Source organism: Podarcis cretensis (assembly GCF_951804945.1).
Source record: "Podarcis cretensis genome assembly, chromosome: 12".
Lineage (NCBI taxonomy): Eukaryota > Metazoa > Chordata > Lepidosauria > Squamata > Lacertidae > Podarcis > Podarcis cretensis.
Genome location: NC_137181.1, coordinates 35111086 through 35123258, shown reverse-complemented (window position 1 = coordinate 35123258; position 12173 = coordinate 35111086). Strand labels below are relative to the sequence as shown.

At 39.9% G+C, this 12173-nt stretch overlaps 1 long non-coding RNA gene across 1 annotated transcript; it reads left to right on the top strand.

The window, feature by feature from the left end:
* The first annotated feature begins 6453 nt into the window (after positions 1–6453).
* Positions 6454–11951, top strand: LOC307199867. Its single transcript, XR_013832252.1, has 3 exons — positions 6454–6570; positions 9017–9111; positions 11317–11951. It is a non-coding gene; the product is annotated as an uncharacterized lncRNA (long non-coding RNA).
* Positions 11952–12173: the final 222 nt, after the last annotated feature.

Genomic DNA, 12173 nt, shown 5'->3' with positions numbered 1-12173 from the left:
GGGAGCTGTTGGCCCAATTTTATCAAACTCCCATCTAGCTGAGGCCAGACAGGCCCCAATTTGTTGAACTTCCAGCATCTACTGTAGGTTTTATTTTTCCTGCCTTTGAATTTTTTGCCCATTTTTATTTTAATTGTGCTATATCACATTCCTTGTACACTGCTTAGAGACGATTGTAAGCAAGCAGTTGATAGATGATAGATTAGATAGATAGATAGATAGATAGATAGATAGATAGATAGATGATAGATAGCAAGCTCTGGAGAGCTACTGCCAGTTGATGTAGACATTATTGAACTAGGTAGTTCAGTTGATCTATTCATGTCTTTCAGTGTTGCTTCTCCCTTCCTGCTAGAAAGAACATTCAGCTCCAGGTGCCAGTTGCCTGTAGAAATAAGGGGAAAGGATGCTCTCCCCCCGCCTCCCCACATCCATCTGCCACAGGAGCAGGTGCCACCAGCCCCTATTCAAGTTAGAACACCAGCCGCCTCTGAACAAGATGTAAATGCCCACATATACTTACCAATTAGCCTTGGCCTGTGAGACCTCCCCTCCCTTTCTCTTCTGTTCTCCTTCCCACATGTGTCTGGTCTTTTAAAGTTCACAAGCCCAATGGTGGGGCTTGTCTGTCATTAAAAAAGAGAGAGAGACTGCTATGAGCCACTTTGGGAGGCAATTGTCTGAAAAATTGGATTGAAATATAATAAACAAGTCTCTGTATTTCATATCGCATCAGTTCTTTGTGTTGGGTTTTAAAGTGGCTTGAGTCATCTTAACACATAAGAAAACAAATTAAACCAAAACTCTAAATACACACAAATCACACAACTCAAGAATGCTGCGGAACGTAAAATTGTTATACATTTTGTTCAGGAATAAGACATCCATCCCTTGTATGCGACCCTTTTAAAAGCAGGAATGTTGTGAGCAATGTGCTTAAGTAGAGCTTACATTGTATCGACCAACTCTCACACTAATGGCATCTTTGATCCTTTACATAAGAGAATGTGTGGCTGCAGGCCAGCAATAATAGCTAAAGAGAAACCTTTAAAGAGTCAGAAGCTTTTCTTCTTTCTGTTTGTTTGGGTTTTTTTTGGTCATGAAAATCAATCACGTAGCCAAAGGGCATCATAAATATATTTGATCACACTTCTGGGGGTTTCCAAATAGGGAGACTGGAAAGCCTCCCTTTGTGACAGTGCTAGTCCAGAATCAGATCAAATTGTTATAAAACAGCCAATTAAACAGGAGGAAGGAATCTCTGCAAGAATTCCTGTGGATGATCCTTATCTGGACCTGCTTGACAAAGATGCCGAGACCCTATGTTCTGAAGAAAGCAATCGAAGTAAGGCATATCACATATTTATTTGTTTTGGGCAGAACAAGTTTTGCTGATGCAAGAATTATTCAGGAAGCACAGGAATGATATCGTAAATAGAGGATGAAATAAACAGTATGTGGATTGCGGCTCTTCTGTTTCAAGTAATGAGTTCATTTGGTCAATTCATGGCTTTTAAAAATGTCACCACTGTACACATAGGACGTGATTCAGAGAAAATTACATTTAAGTCCTTTTGTAACCAGTGGAACTTGATGGATTAAGTGGAAACCTTGATGATAAGAGGAAAACATGAGAGACCTAGGATGGCTTCTAAATATATTTATGCTAACAAAATACTAAGAAGTGACAAAGCACGCTCTAATGACTGAGACAGCATCAAACTGCTCATACTAAATTTGTAACAAGCTCCATCCTTGCTTCAAATCCTGGTTAGGGGAAACCCTTGTTGGCATTAACCTTGGTCTGCAGTCATACCAAGCAGCAATGGACAAGGCAATCAGAAAAGAGGATAATTTGTACTTGAAAGGTCAGTGGCTAGGAGAAAGATACATACAGTCCCATGACCCAATCCTAATACTTTAACCCTGGTGCAGAAGCATTGCCTCAGCTTTCTGTATCTACTAGTCCATGGCAAATAGAAGGGGAAGAAATGGAGGCAGTGAGAGATTTTACTTTCTTAGGCTCCATGATCACTGCAGATGGTGACAGCAGTCACAAAATTAAAAGATGCCTGCTTGTTGGAAGAAAAGCAATGACAAACCTAGACAGCATCTTAAAAAGCACCTTGCCGACAAAGGTCTGTATAGTTAAAGCTATGGTTTCCCCAGTAGTGATGTATGGAAATGAGGCCATAAAGAAGGCTGATTGCCGAAGAATTGATGCTTTTGAATTATGGTGCTGGAGGAGACTCTTGAGAGACCCATGGACTGCAAGAAGATCAAACCTATCCATTCTGAAGGAAATCAGTCTTGAGTGCTCACTGGAAGGACAGATCCTGAAGCTGAGGCTCCAGTACTTTGGCCACCTCATGAGAAGAGAAGACTCCCTGGAAAAGACCCTGATGTTGGAAAAGATTGAGGGCACAAGGAGAAGGGGACGACAGAGGACGAGATGATTGGATAGTGTTCTCGAAGCTACCAGCATGAGTTTGACCAAACTGCGGGAGGCAGTGAAAGACAGGAGTGCCTGGCCTGCTCTGGTCCATGGGGTCACGAAGAGTCGGACATGACTAAAAGACTAAACAACAACAACAACAAAACACACAAAGACAAGTGAGAATCACCAGTTCAGTGCCAAACAAAGAAGATAATCCAGTTATGCTATAGAAATCATATTTATTCTGAAATGCCAATGCACCTTGAGCTCTTGCCCCCCACCTTTTTTGTCAATCAGGGAATGAAAAACTCATACTAAGGCAGGATAGTGTGTAATATTAGTGTCGAATGTTAGCTGGGTGTTTTATATTATTAAAGGTTAACCTAATCACAGACATTATGAGGTGTGGAATAAAATACCAACATAAATGTTCTGGAACTCCTGTTTTCGATGGTGTTATTAGATTCAATATTGTTGGAGGATTCCCCACCCCTGGCAGGTTTTGACTTCGCATAATAACTCTTTAGACATATGACCTACTGAATGCTGTGGCCTGGTGTTACTCTAATCAAAACATGTTAGTCACATGAATATTTGTGAAACATACAGATGACAGCTTCAGTGTATGCATTCAGGATGAACTATCTCTTCAAATGAATGACATCAATGTAATCTCTCTGGATTCAGCAAACTATAAGTCATGTCAGCTGGGTTCCACCAACTTTACAGGACTGTAAGACCTTAATCAATCTCACAGTCATGTTTTTAATCCAAAATGTTTAACCTTGCCCATTTACAATGTCATGCCTTGAAACTCGCATAGCAATACAGACTCATTTCCTTTCTTGGAAATTGACCTTAATAATTTTTGTACTTGCTGACTCATAAAGAATGTTATAGTCTAGATACAGCACATACTAACAGCTTTCTCTCATACAATACTATTTAAATTGACCAAAATAGAACCACAAGTTGTTGTTGTTTTAAAAAAATCTGTTTGTACTGAAAACACTATCTGTAACTCAGAATTTAATCTCTCTAGATCTGATCATTACAGAGGCCGTGGCAATATTCTTTCAAGCATATACGAAACAGATATAAGTCCTGGTGACCTCAAAGGGATTTTTCTGAAGAAGAGTATGGAGGATTGCAGGCTGAGTGTTTGATCCACAGAAACATAAGGCTATAAATATAAAGTAATGGCAAACAGAAAAAAGAGGCAGAAGGAAATGCTGGGACATGATGTGGGAGCTTCTGGGCTTGTGTGCATTTGCCTCATATGGTGAGTTGCTGAATTTCATGTTCTGGCTTTTGCCTGGGCACAGTTTAGTATCCTTAGGCCCTGGACTAACCTCACCCATCCAGCTTGGCCAGTAGATCCTCCTGGACATAGACTGAGAGGGCTTCTGAATAAGCTGCAAGGATTCAGTTTGTTGGAACCACACATTTAACCTAACAATATTTTGTCCAAAGGCAATATGCTGAATGCTGCTGGTTTAAGGTCATTATTAAAAAATAATAGTGATCAGAAAACAACCCCAGTCTATTCAAAAGTAGAATATTTTATTAAATCCATGAAATCCAGCACATTCATTCATTTGACGGCAGCCTGTAGCTTGCTTCTCGGTGCTAAAGAATGTTTCCGTGCTTGTTGGTACTGACGGGAAGAAGGCTAACGAGAAAAAGAGTGATTGTGACAAGCAATTATGTCACCTATGTGAATGGCTTAATTTTCTAAATTAGCCACTTTGATAATTATGACATCTCATTTGTCTTTTAATTCCATGAGCTCTGAAGTTTACCTTTGAATCCCCCCCCCCCAAATCAGATAAGAGCCTTTGATAAGCCAAGGGTCTATTATGTGACTGGAGGGGGGGGGGAGAAACCCCTCACATTTCAGTCTGATTGGATCTGCTCATCTGCTGGAGCCAGAGCAAATAACACCCTTGACAAGAGCTCTCACTCCTTGTGTGTGCACTAACTAGCCAGAATGAAAGCGGAGAAGTTTGCTAAGCAAATTAATAACATAAACAGGACTGGGGGGGGGGGTGCTGTCTAGCCTGCTTAAGAGTGAAGGCAAACAAACTGTTCTCAAGGACTTTTATAGCCACTTTCAGCAGCCTTTAGTGTGCTGGCAATTAGCATGTTAATTACATTTTCCTCTCACTCAATTAAAGCATTTCTAAGATTCACTAGCAAATGGAAATCTGCCTTGTTTTAATTATTTTTATTAGGTGTTGCCAGTTTGTATTTATTAAATTACATCTGGAAGTTAATATTTAAAAGATTCCACCAGTGATGAAGTATATACTACAGTTCTTGCTCTGCTTTCTCCTGGCACCAGAGATACTAGGCATGTTCATGCATTATACTGAATACAGGTACAATATGAGCTGTCTCTACAAATTTATTGTGTGCATTTATTGTGTACACAGACTGTTGATTCGTTGAGCATCGCATGTGAATAACTGAACAAGTGTACAGTTCTACTGTTGTGTAAAGATGTTGACACTCCTATTGTTAACTATAATTAAAACAGCAAGGTGCATTTTTTGATAATTGCAACAGTCTGTAAGTAACTGCCACCCATTGTCTAGTGTTACATCAGTCTGAAATGCTATACTGTTAGGATTAGGCCAAAATTTACTTACAGTGACCAGCCAAAATACCAGCCATCCATCTTCAAGAATAGTTCTGAGTAACTTGAATGACTGACTGCTTCTAGGGCTGCTGGAGCCGATAAAAAAAAAAACTATCATAACATGACTCGTCTATCATATTGTTCTTCTTCTTGTTGTTGTTAATAATAATAATAATAATAATAATAATAATAATAATAATCGGTTTTCAAATGTAATAAGTTCCGGAAGACCGTTGAACTTCCAAAACATTCAAAACTGAAAATTCAATATGGAAGCCTCAAACCATACGGAAAACTCAAACAGGAAGCTGCCTTGGAAGTTAAAAAATGGAAGCATTTACTTCCAGGTTTTCGACTTTCAAGAACTGAAATGTTTGGCTTCCGAGACACTCAAAAACTGTAATAAGTTATTAAATTTCTATACTGCTCTTCATCCGAGGATCACAGAGTGGTAAACAATATGAAAACACAAAAATACATAACATCTGTTGGCCTTAGTCTGTCTCGGGAGACAATGGAGGGGTGTTCCTTTGGGGGTCAAACCATTGGAACGTTGCTGGTGGTGTTGCCTGCATAGCTTCCACTGTTCCAGCAGTTCCAACAGGTGTAACTTGTGATCAGTTCCACTTGATCACAAGTTACGCCTGTTGAAACTCCCTCTTCTACACAGCTATTAAAGTTTCAGAAACTTTGCCCTGTTTATCATTTGAACATCCTCATTTATGCCCCAGAACCATAAATGCCAGTAAGTCTTCTGAAAAATTCATCCTAAATTTGATGAGGCTATATAACCCCCAGATTAACACAGAATTCCACCTCAGTCAAATTCTACATCAGTTCCAATGGATTCATCTCCCAGTACCTAAAAATCATCTCAAAGTCACAGCAATCTAATTGAATGTCAGAAGTGATGTTCTAGTTTCTCCCCATGTTTCAGTGCGTGTGTGTGTTTTTCTATCTCTTTTCTCTTTCCCCTTCATGAAGGGATGGAGTAAACAGCTGGAGTCTCATAAGAGGGCTGATTGATTGTTGAAGTACCCAGATGGCAAACTCCACAAAACACTGCTGTGGCAATGTTTGTTGTTCATTTATTTATTTATTTATTTTATTGCTGCTCCCTCAGCTGATGCCTTTGCAAAAGCTGAGCAATAACTTCCTGGCTATGCTCCATTTGAATAACCTTGTCACATAACAGGGTCGCTTGGGTCTCAAAGTATATCACATCGTCGTCATTATAATAAAGAAATTTAGTTGTGATCATGTGAAAAATTCAGACTCTATCATATTCATAGGATGTTTTGACGGAGGTGCTGCAGCAAAGAATAGTTTTTCCTTTTAAGATATTGAGCCGTTTTATGTATTTATTCAGATCTGGAAAGAAAAGACAGCATCAGACAAACAAAGGGAGACAACTTTTGATATATGCAAACTTTCAAGGGCAACTTCACACTGATTTTCTAATTTACAAAATTCACAACATCTCTGAAGCAGGGTGAGTGTACAAATACTTGAGGTTTTCATTACACAGAATAACTGAGAAACAGTTAACAATGAGAGCGTTCAAGGAACCTGGAAGTGTTGAATTGGCCTGATAATTCTCTATGGAAATCTATTGCTTAGAGCTGGGAAATGGTGGTTATGTTCTCATTAATATGTTAATGTTGCTGATGTTCATTAAGCACCAAACTTAAAATTTATGATATTAATGGAAACAACCCAGCATAGAGCTCAATGGTTCTTGAATGTGCTATTGAAGCCCTCATCTCTAATGCTGTGAGCTTGTCCTACAATTTTTCCCCACTGTGAAAAATGCTGGTGTTTTTCTGCCTCATTCACAGGGTGCTTTAGACTTTCTTTAGAATTTTGGTGGGTGCAAAAATGAACTTACTCTTCATTGCAAGTTGACTGAGGGTGGCATACGTGGTTTTCTTTCCATTAAACCTTTCTCCGGTGCTCTGAGGTGGTCTGCCTGGCTGTCCAGGATTACTCATCCGAAAAAGTCCCATGTGAGGAATTACCCATGTCTTCCCCCAGGGTTATAACTTAAGCATGGAAAACTGGCTACCCAATGTGTGAGATTCATAGCTGCCCACTTTTCCCTTTTCTTGCGAGGAATCCTATTTGGAATAAGGGAATTTCCCTTTAAAAAAGGGAAACATTGACAGCTATGGTGAGACCATCAGTACACTTGCTGGTTTTGTTTCAAATAGGTTCTTCTACATTTTTTTATTTAAAAAAAATTCAACACTATTTATTTTAAAATTAAAAATATTGCGCTCTGGGAAACCTGAAGAGTACAGACCACTGGAGAGATTCTTGATAGAACACAAAAGGGACAAACAAACACCCTAAGTAAAAACACACCAAAAGCAAAACCACCCACATCCCACCCATGAGAATTTCTCCATAATTTTACTTGTACTTTGAGCATTTTCAAATGCAATTTATTTTCTTTTCTTGGCAGAGGATGGCCAAGGAGATAAATGACAAAGAATATTTCAGCACATCACCAGAAGAGACATTTCCTTCGGTGAGAAAGAATAGGATGAATTCCATTTGGTGCTTCTCATCTGCAATGTTTATAAGTGCTTGTGTTGAAAATAATAGTTTTTTAAAAAGAAAGAAAAGTAAGCCCGTTGCCTTATTAATCACCTTTTTTTGGTCAAACAACAGTTAAAAAAATCAATTAATCTAACCATTGAATCAGTTAAAGGGTTCAGTCCTGATGAAAAGCCACCTGGTTATTTGTTATTGCTGAATTTTCCATTTTAAATTACAGATTATCACCCTTAGCATATTCATCATCATTTTAAAAGAGGTTATTAGTATTCTCATTTCACAGCTGTGGAACTGAGGCTGGGAGAGAGAGTACTCTGCCATGGCGGAATTAAGATTTGAATGCCATTCTCTCAGATTCAAAGAGAATCTTGAATTCAGGCAGCATTTCACAGACCATCCTGCAGTTGTGAGATCCTATGCTAGAGCCTCCACCACATCCTAGACCCTGCAGCTGGCTTGCTCAGGCCAGGACTGGAAGTGACAGGGGTGGGTTTCTACTACTAATACTACTACTGCCGCTGCTATTAGGCATCTTTTCACAGCACAAAGTCCAGGGGCTGGAGTGGACTTTAGACTGCAGCCTAATAGGCTTTATGCTGTTATAGAATTGTAGAGTTGGAAGGGAGCCTGAGGGGATCATCTAGTCCAGGCATGGCCAAACTTGGTCCTCCAGCTGTTTTGAGACTACAATTCCCATCGTCCATGACCACTGGTCCTGTTAGCTAAGGATGATGGGAGTTGTAGTCCCAAAACAGCCGGAGTGCCAAGTTTGGCCATTCCTGATTATTTTAGTCCAACCCCCTACAATGCAGGAATATGCAGCCGTCAAATTCATGAACTGAACCTGCAGCCTTGGCTTTATCAGCGCCATGCTCTAGTCAGCTGAGCTATCCAGGCTCAATCATATTTGATCATCATGATAAGCAAGTCTTTTCAGATTTCAGGAAAATGTAAAATCACACCTTTACGCCTCTTCCCCTGCAGAGGAAATAAATAATAAACTTTCCATGATTTTTTTTTTCGGGGGGGGGAGGGGGCAAGGAAATAAAAATGGCTTTCCTCCCATGGTGTTCCAGTCACCTTTATAAATTGTGACTCTGATACTGTCAAGGTGAAATATCTGTAAACATGCGCAAGTCACTTCCCCATTCACTGCTGCACTTTGTCAGATACCTTGAAAGCATATGTAAGAAAGAACTGGGGGACATCTCTGCTGCTGAATAGGTTTCTGCAGAGATAACTGTTGATCTTTATGGACTATTGGCTTATAAAAGCGTTTCACCACATCTGCAAATGTCCTGTTAAACAGATCAGATTAGGCCTCTAATATCTGTTTTTGCGTTTACATAATAATAAAACTTAATTCCTCCCTCTTTTAGGGCATCTTAGACACGAGGAAGATTTTGGCATGTCATTTTTTCTTTCTTTCTGAAACTCACTTGAGTGACTGATGCAGGGATGAATAATCTGCCAGGTAATGCCAATGTATTAACAATGCTGATGAGGCTGTCATGTCCATTCTGCAAAGCAGGAACAAAAGAAAAATGCTGGCATCCTTGCTGCTGAAATATCAGCTTAGTTAAAGGTTTCATGACAAACCATTTGTCTTTTACCCTTACTCCATGGCCTTGCCAGCAATTTTCAGATGTCTGCCAAAATGAAAATGTGGCAGCTGCCAACGACAGGGACTTTTATACATGACATTTTTGCGGGGTGGGCTGGGGGTACATGTGTGTTAGACAGGGGTGCTTTCCCCCTTGTTTTTCTTTCCTTTTAAAAAATATATATCTTGCTGTAAGGGCTTTTGCAGAGCCTTAAAATAAAAAAAGGACTTGCATTTAAAACAATTACTTGGTGCTAATGGATTTGTTTCCACTTTTTTTTCTTTTCAGTGACCTACTATTTGGCTTATTCTTTGTTCTGCTTTCCCCCTTGTTCATCAACACCATACATTTAATGCATATTTATACCACTTTAACAGCAATGGCTTCCCCTCAAATAATCCTGTGCAGTTCTCCCCAAGAGCTAAAACCCCCCAGCACCCTTAATGAACTACAGTTCCCAGAATTCTTTAGGAGGCAAGCCAGAACTATTAAAGTAGTACAATGTACATTAAATGCATGGTGCAGATGTGTTTCTCTCTATCCACAGTTCTCCACTCCACCCCCAACAGGTATAATGATGTTTCTTCTTTAGGATATATACAGTGCAATCCTTTACATGTCAATTCAGAAGTAAGACCCAATGGGTTTATACCCAGTATCAGCTCTGCTTAGAGCCAACTCACTGAAATGGATGAACATTATTTGCAATGGATCTACTCTTGATACAGCACAGGTTATGGGGCTCACTCCCAGCTAAGTAGTTATAGGACTGCAGTCTCAGTAATCAGACCTTCCTTTCCCCCAGGGACTTGTGAACTGGCTTGTGGTAAGGCTTTTAAAGCAACACTAAATATATATATATAAACCAAGTAAAAGAACATTGTTCAGTTAGCTGCTGCAATCTTATTTGTATCCCATCTTTTTACAGTGATGCATATTCAAGGTGGCATGCAGAATGATAATAATAAAAAAAACAATTTTAGCATGTTAACAGTAGCAGGAATGACAGCTCTGAGGCTGGATCTAGATGCGTCAAAGAAACGTTTCAGGAAAACACATTGTAAACTTTGTATGAGAAAAACAGAACTCCACAGCATCATCTGTGTTATAATGCATATACAACACATATAAAACACTTTTATCGTATTTACGGGACCGCCTTTCCTAGTATGCCCTACAAAGGACCTTAAGGTCCATGAATAACCATAGTTTAGAGATCCTGGGCCCTAAGGAAGTCAGGCTATCCTCCACCAGGGCCAGGGCCTTTTCAGTGATAATAATAATAATAATAATAATAATAATAATAATAATAATAATTTATTATTTGTACCCCGCCCATCTGGCTGGGTCTCCCCAGCCACTCTGGGCGGCTTCCATAAAAACCAAAAATACACTAAAATATCACAGATTAAAAACTTCCCTGAACAGGGCTGCCTTAAGATGTCTTCTGAATGTCAGGTAGTTATTTATTGCTTTGACATCTGATGGGAGGGCGTTCCACAGGGCAGGCGCCACTACCGAGAAGGCCCTCTGCCTGGTTCCCTGTAGCTTTGCTTCTCGCAATGAAGGAACCGCCAGAAGGCCCTCGGCGGTGATGGCTCCGACCTGGTGGAATGCTCTGTCCCATGAGACTAGGGCCCTTCAGGATTAACCTCCTTCTGTTGGGCCTGTAAGTCAGAGCTGTTCTACCTGGCCTTTAATTTGAATTCAGCCTGATCTTTATTTCCCTTCTCTTCCCTCCCCCTCCCCTTTTATGAAGATTACCCGCTCTGAGACCCCACAGCTAATTCTCCCCTGGCCTCCTTGCTGGCCCAAGTAGGACCAATTCAGCCAGCTAGCCCTGGGGATTATCTAATTCTTATTTCCCCTAAACTGATTTCTGAATTTTTGAATTTTATTGTTATTCATGTTTTTATACTGTATTTTATTCTGCTTTTACAATTAAGTGTTTTAAATTTGTTGTTAGCCGCCCTGAGCCTGGTTTTTAAACCGGGAAGGGCGGGGTATAAATAAAAAATTATTATTATTATTATTATTATTATTATTATTATTATTATTTCCTTTTTCTAATCTAGCCGAGTCCTGAGATACCATATAAGCCCAGCAAGCATAAGATACATAGTGATATGATGGCTCCTGCTAAAGAAATATGTACTGAAATAAAGCAAGACCTTGCTTTGAAAACAAAGAAGGGACCAACTGACATTTCTGAGCAATCACCAGAGAGAGCCCTATGTACAGTACCAGACACTGCAGACATCTAAATGGGATGTTATCAGGGCCGGCCCAGGACATTTTGTTGCTTGAGCAAAGGAGAAGATGATGTTTCCCTTCCTTCCATGTACAGCTGCTGAATGGTTGAACCTCACTTCACCACCAGCAAAGGGACAGAATTCTCCAGCACACCTGAAGGCAGCAGGTTAGCAGAAGGAGTGAAGGGTAGGCTGCCTGGCATATAACTTGGTCTAACTCTGCTCTACAGCAACAGCCAGCTTAGGTGGCCGCCTCACTCTGCTTAATGGTAGACTTGGCCCTAGGTGGTACCCGAATCAGGCTTTTTACACCTATGGCTGCATTGCAGCGTTGGACAATTGCACCACTGTTTTAAATACAGTTTCTAAAAGTAAAACAGCACAGAGCTCCTGCATATTTAAGAGCAAATTTCCTATTGCATGTACTGAGCTGTCCCTGGTGCTATAGTGTAGAAACATTGCATTCTTGGTGGACATTGTTAATGTCTGTATATGCATTCATAAGAAGTCTCGATTTCAGGGTGGTTTTTTTTTTATAAAAAAAATAGATTTCAAAAAGTTTGGTGTACTGCTCAGCAAAAGCTTCTGCATAACTTTGTTATGGTCTCTGTCCAAGCCTCTCTGTTATGGGTATTTGAACGAGTTAGAATGAGAGCCTATTATCATACAAATGAAACATA